Below are 7,428 nucleotides of genomic sequence, written 5' to 3'. Positions count from 1 at the left end.
GTATACTTTGAGAAATAGTTATTTGTAATAGAAATAGAAGTGATCGTATGAGATATTAAGATAGCGTTTGCAAATGATTTAAAAAAAATGATTACGAACATTTCTTTTACAAAGTTTTGTAAATTTGTAAAAGAAAAATTCAAAATATTTTTTTTTGTAATATTTGCAAACACTGTCTAAAAGTTTTTGTTTGGATGATAAAGGGATTATTTAATAGAAACAGAACTGATTGTGTGGTACATTGTTTAAAGTAACTTTTTATTGTTGACAATGATAAAAAAAAATTGTGAAGTTGATAAGATTGTATTTGGTTAACATGTCAATTAAATCAAAAAATAATCTTTCTTTAATAAATAATTAATCTTCATCGCTCAACATAATAGAATTGATGGTTATAGTAAATGATATCTTTTTATGTCTAAATATATAAAAGACAAACTCTTGATCTACGTTGACGGTTATTGGATATATTTTGATAGAATGTTTATTTCAACTCTCGGTCGTTAACTTTCGAGCATACCAGGAAAAATCTTGACTTCTCGAATATCCAAGTGGTTATGTCCCCCTCATTCCCACCATATGACAAAACTTTCTAAATTTTGAATCGAGAATTTCAATTGTATCTTTCAATCCACGTTACAACGCACGTGTATAGTGATTTGATATTATTTTTATGGTCATCTTGTAAAAGAAAATGATTTGAAAATCCTAAAAGAAATGAATAAAATTGAGAACTAAAATATTCTTTCTGCCTCAGATGTGGAAAATAAGCCCTATTTGCAATTGCACAAATCTGGTGGACCCCGGTGTAATTTACCCTTAAATCTGCGCCATTTATTTGTTATTATTATTTTAATTTTTCAACACAAAAATAAGCGACATTTACAAACTGAACGAGCAGGACCGCATTTGAAGTTTTCATTGTCACTCAAAATTCGTTAGAATCTCTCCCCAGAGGATCATACGATCTGTTTATTTATTTTGTTTTTTCGCATTTGAATTCCATTTTTGTAACAGACAATTGAGACTCGGAGGCAGAGGATGTGCGCACGGAGAGTTTTTTTTGAAGAAATTCGAGCTGAATGATGTATTTTAATTGCTATGCTATCCTCTCACTCAATTTGAATTTATGTACAGTAATTTATAGAGGCTCGTTCAGGTACAATCCGTGGAGTAATTCGTTAACTATATGCTTTCACAAGTAGTTGGCTCTTATGGCAAATTTTTTGCTTTGTTTGTAGTTATCAGGATTCGGTATAGTATAGATTGGAATGTTTTTCTAACCTACTTTGAGTGGTTTGTGTGTTGAGTAATGTGTTTTGTTGCTGGGCCGGTTTGGTTTCGTTTTTGAGTTGGTCTTACTATTTAATTTTTTAAAAAGAAATTGTTTCTTTTAAGCTTTTTACGATTGATTGATTTTCCAGCTTAGGTTCTTGGCGTATATATACGGTTTTGTGATGCAGTTCTCTCTTTTTTTTTTATGCTTTAGTCATATTTTTATTGTTTGTTTTTCGTGTGCAAGTACCAGAGATGAGACTAGCCTATGGGCGAGAACGGAATGAATAGGATAACTCTATGCTGAAAGAAGAGCGTTTAGCTGGAAACCGGGAGCTGATTTCTGGGTTGTCTGAGATTGAATTGATTGAATTTTGGAGTATCGGTTAGAGAAAAACAGGAAGGAGCATTATGTGGGAACAAGAATTCTGGAGGGAAAACAAAAAAATGAATGAAGTTGCATTTGGAGATGGATGGGCATTGACTTGGACTCTTGCTGTCATAATCCTCATATTTATTTGTTCTTTGCTTCGATCTGCCTTCCGCAGCTTTTTTGTCAGAGGAGGAGGAGGACCAATGAAATCTCAGCCTTGTCACCCACTTGCACCCCTCCGTATGTATATAATATGTCTCTCCCTTTCTCATAACATAAAATCAATCTTTTGAAGTTGCCTGTAAGCTGTAAATTTATATTTCCTTGCAGAAATCTCGCGATTATCTCAGATTTGGATCTGAAGAATCTCATCGAAAATCTGGAGGATAATTCGCATTCACATGATAATGTCAAATGGGAAAATGTTTGTGACAAAAGAAACAGTGATCTTTCCTACAAGGCCAAGTTCTTCAAACCCAAGGTTTTTGCATCGATCTATCGGTTCTTTAAGCTTTTGCTGAAACTTTAAGTTCCTTGACCTCCACTTGCATATGAATTACAGGATTGTCCTTTGAAATACCTAAGTATCACTACATTTGAAAATTGCTCTGTTGAGTTGTTGGTGAATTTTTACATGGACAACTGTTATAGGATGTTATGGGACAAGACAGTTGTCCGACATGAGTCATTGCAGGTGGACCACGGCAGTGGTACTGAAATTGGCCGCACCATTAAAAAGTTCCCATTCTTGACACCCAGAGAGTATGTATTGGCTTGGAGATTCTGGCAAGGAAAGGATGGATCATTCTACTGCGTTAGCAAGGTTTGAGAGCTTATAAAGTCTCCTTAATGAGTTTATCTGTTTTGCCCACATTCTACTTTCTAATTTCTTATTAACACGTATCTGTTCTGCCTCGATTTGAAAACCTGGTGACTGATAATAGATATCATCTGTTAATTTGTCCATTTGATGCTGACGGCCCTTGTGTGGTTTTCAGATAGGAGCTTTAATATCATGTTTGATTTAGAAATGTTACATTCTCATCTTCTACCTAGTTATGCTCTCATTTGTTATTGTCGCTTGATCTGAACCTTTTACTTCGAAATTTCCTTCCACAGCTGCTTGAAATCATTACCCATGCTCACCACTAGGTTGCACACGATCGGATATCAAATTCACATTCCATTTTTGCTAATCGGTCCTACATGGTCAAATTATACAATTTTTTATATCCTTATACAATCTGCTAAAAGTAGATGTTCATATTTGTGGATATATGCTTGCTTCGGATTGTATCCAATCCGACTTTTTAGTCTACGATTTCAAATTTTAAAAGAATGCAGAGAAAAAAAAGCCCAACAACTGAATTGCCATTCTTATCCATTGGGCGCTCATAATTTTCATAACTGTAGTTCAACAACTCTTAAAAGTTAAAAATATATCAAGAATGAGTAAAACTATTCCAATCAATTTACTGGCCATTAAAAATTCCTCAAAAATATCTAATAAAATTTTTAAACAAGAACAAACCATCTCAAATTCCTCAAAAAATTCTAAAACTCAATCTTCGATATTGATTATGGGGTGCTCTTGATTTAATTTACAAATATCGGATTGGATCAGATATTCACGGATTTTAGAATTTGATATTTGTATATAACCCGGTAATATCAAATACATATCTAGCAAAATTATGATAACCCGGTGCATAGGATTTTTGGGTTTTTTTCAACTATTGAGCACGATAAAGGATCTAATAGACGAGTAAAAATGAATTAAAGTTAATAATGAACTTTTTTCTTCGAATTGTTCATGTAGAAAAATGAACTGTGTTTGTTTCTTTCATCCATACTCCAAGGGCCTCAAATTTTGGAAGCATGGTAAATCGAACTGAAGAGGTGAGTCAAACCGAAGCAAATGGTAAAGACAATGCAACCAATCGATTGACTGTGTAATTACAGGAACTTTGTGGTGAAACAGTTTACACTGTTGAATATTAATGATGAAGCATAATTCATTTTTCAGTATAACTTAGTTTCCTATTCTCTATACCTCCATTTTTGTCACTTCCGTCTCCTTGCTTTTATCTAATCTGATCATGCATGTGACCATCATAAGGAATGTGAACATCCTTCGGCACCAAGACAGAGGAGAGGATACGTAAGAGTTTCAGTTTTCAGATCTGGCTGGAGAATCAGGAAAGGTAGGTTACTGGACAACTTTTCCCCAAATAAATTAGCTTGACCTACTGATTTTTTTTAAGAAACAAGTGTAGTAATGAACTGTATCTCACATGCCATGCAACCACCCCATCCATCTTCACCTTTACTTTTTTTTAGTGATTATATCCTTCCTTTTTAATTGACATAGAACCTGTTTAATAGCTGTCTATCACCTGAGCAGGCAAAAACTTTGGTTCTAGATTTGTTGGAAAAAGGTGCTTTGCGCTATAGAATATGTGGTTCTCTTGTGAGATTTTTTGTGCTTGCTGGAGAGGAAATGGAAACGAATCTGATCATACAGGAAAACTCTAATCCATTTTTTATGTTATATATTTATTCGTGGACTGAATATGTTGATTAAAGTCAACTAGCATACTCATCCTGTGGAGATTTTTGTTTAGCTACTTCTTATGTCACATGAGAAGAATTCAATAATTAAATGCTTCCCACTGTAGAACTTTTATCTATTTTTTCTTGTTTTTGTAGTTCCTGGTAGAAATGCATGTGAGATCAGAATGGTGCACCAAGAAGATGCTGGTCTGAATGGCCTTTTCAAAGGGCATATGGAGTTATGTGTGCAAGATGGATGATGCACTTCGCAAATATTCTTCTGGGAAGCAACTTCAGCTAAACTCAACGGCTAGTGCCACCATGATTGTTGAAAAGGTTAGTGCTGGTTTTTTTGTGTTGCATTCATGGAGTATCATACTCCCCAAGGATGAGTAATTAACTTATGATTCCTTCAGCTCTGCCTATGTTAAATTTGGGCATGCTTTAGTTATGAATTCTTTGAGAGAAAGTAGCAACAAATTCATTAACATCAAATTATGCACCATTCACCTTGCTATACTCTGGATTCTAGCCGTGATTTAAGGAATGTAATAATGCTTATCAATAAATGTTCTCTACAGACTACAGAGTGTTAGAAGCCAAGAATTTCGTCTCTAACTGACATAGTTTGTTCTCATAATCAAACAGGCATGATTTGACTAGAAATTTTTGTACTGTATAATGAATCCTGAGATTCTGTCCTAAATTGCTAAACAGAGTATCGTCTTTGAGATTCCCTGGAATGTTGTCCAATAATTAAATTTTACATCCTGTTGCTTAATTCATTTTTGCTTAAGTTAAACATTCTTTTTGGCTTTATGCTCAAGCTGATTATTGTTTACTTGGTCTTTTATCCTAGATTTATAATATTTTTATATCAATGTCGTTTAGTTAGCCAGATTTTCTGTATACCTTCACTCGAGCCAATTTTGTTGTTGGTGAGCTCTCACCAGATATGCCATAGCATACTCGCAATATGTGATTTTGCAAAGACAATAGGCTCACATCTGAAGAAAGATTCACTGGGTGGTTCGTGGGGTTTTTAGGGCACTCACAGGATGTCAGGATCATGGCCAGCGTCAACATCGAGCAGTGATAAAATATTCTATCAAATAAGTGCAATAATGAAAGCTCGTAAACATATTAACAGTACCTGCTCCTGTCGCATGAAGTGCTTTTAAAACTTGTTTGTAATATTAAAATAATTCATAAGCAAAAAAGGAAAATACACATTTTCATGAGGTTTTTTTCCCCCTCATTTCCTTCTTGCGTCATTGCATGTCCTGAACTGTATTTCCTCGGATCTTTCTAGATGAACAAACAAAATCGATCACCTACGTCTATCGTGTGTTTGCGAAATAAGGCTTTTGTCGTTCAAGCAGTTTGAAACAGAAACCAAACTCGCTTTCATTGATTAAAAGTATGGTATTACATGTCGTTTAATCCTTCATTTTTGTTATTCTTCACAAGGAACATGAAAAAGCGAAATATTAACTGATGTATGTTGAATTTAGTTTCCCTTGAAGGGTGGCATTGTATCTATTATCTTCCTTTAGGCTTCACGTATTTCATATTAATAGGATCATCTCACTTCGTTAATTTTATTTGGTATAAAACCCATAAATTTTTTGCTTATTCTTGGCATAAACTGAATGAAAATCTGTTGTTTGTTTACCGGCTTTCCTGTTTTCCCTTGATACTGATCATTGCAGATTTACGTATTGCTCATTTGATATTTTTTTTTCTCTCACCTAGGTTTCACCTGAATTTGAAGTCACAAACAATACAACCAGCTCGATAAATTCAGAGAACTCAATGGCAAATGTCATGCAACGCGTAGGCACCCGCAAATCCAACAGGATGAAACTCGCAAAAAGGCCTTCGAATAAATTGATATCAAATGGTTTAATTCTTCTCGGTGGCGCTATCTACCTGTCTAGGGGCCATTCAAGCTTAGGTGCTAAGGTTGCTTTCGCCTATTTGTTGAGCAAGCTCACGAGACGCGATGTTTCATCTGATCCAGCCACAAAGATTCAATGCAATAAAGGTCCTTAACCATATACGCACATATGGAGGATGCATGAGCACTGAGACGATGCATGAGCACAACAAAGATTCAATGCAATAAAGGCCCTTAACCATATAAAGGGTTGTATCTGAGCTCACCCTCAGTTCTGTTGTCTTCAGTGGTGGGTAAAGGCGGGAAAGGCGACTTTAAGATTTGTAGTTTTCTGCATCTTACTTGTGCTGGATTGTGGATTTCACTATTATATGTCAAATACATGATAGGATGAAGTTTTCCTTTTAAGAACACCTCTCTGAAGTCTGAAATGTTATTATTTGTCTTGTTCAACAACATCAAGGAACACTTGAAACGACTGAAAGTATAACGTTGTGATTAGATTGATGGATTTGTTTTGGATGAATGAATTTGATTCGACTGATATATTTCAAATGACACTTCTTTTGAATGTATTTAAAATTCACTTATTTAAATTTGCATGCCTAAATAAGACGAAAAATTTGAAATAAATAGATTTGAAATGTATCATCTAAACAATCCAAGTGCTAACTTATTTGAATCATATTTATTTTCTTAATTTTTTGTTTTAAATTATTTTTACTTTATTTAAAAAAAATGATTTTTACTATTAATATCATATTTTTAATTAAAAATAGATAATATGAATTCATTGAATCATATTAATTTCAAAATATTGATTAATATTCATGTATGGCAGAAGAGAGACAAATGATATTGGAAATGTCATGTACGAGGTTAAAAAATATATTTTTTTTTTCCCGCATCTCTCTATAGACTCAATCTGTTACCACATTACATAGTAGCGATTCATGCGTATGATTATGATGTTTATAAATTTTTCGATTTGATACATTGTTTTTATATTTTCTCATTTGCTGCTTTTTAAGTATGATTAAAATTAAATATAGTTTATCCTATATTTAATGGTAAAGATGTTAATTTTTATAATTTTTTTAGCAAAATTAATAAATTAATCAAGAATAATAAATAATCATACTATCATAACTAGGGGTGAATAAAATTTCGATTATATCAAAATTACCCTCAATATCGATTTCATTCGAAAATTAGGTTTGATTAATAAAGAAAATGATTTTTTTCTTTGTCAAAAAGTCGTATATATTCGTTATTCGGTCAATACTATTTATAAATTATATGTGAAATCGAATAAATCAAATTTCTA

General features: G+C 33.4%; 1 pseudogene; it reads left to right on the top strand.

Moving 5' to 3' along the window:
- The first annotated feature begins 881 nt into the window (after positions 1 to 881).
- On the top strand, positions 882 to 6,636 carry LOC140990136 (uncharacterized; annotated as a pseudogene).
- Positions 6,637 to 7,428: the final 792 nt, after the last annotated feature.

Source organism: Primulina huaijiensis, chromosome 12 (assembly GCF_012295235.1).
Source record: "Primulina huaijiensis isolate GDHJ02 chromosome 12, ASM1229523v2, whole genome shotgun sequence".
NCBI classification, from domain to species: Eukaryota; Viridiplantae; Streptophyta; class Magnoliopsida; order Lamiales; family Gesneriaceae; genus Primulina; species Primulina huaijiensis.
This window is presented reverse-complemented; position numbering and strand designations above follow the sequence as displayed.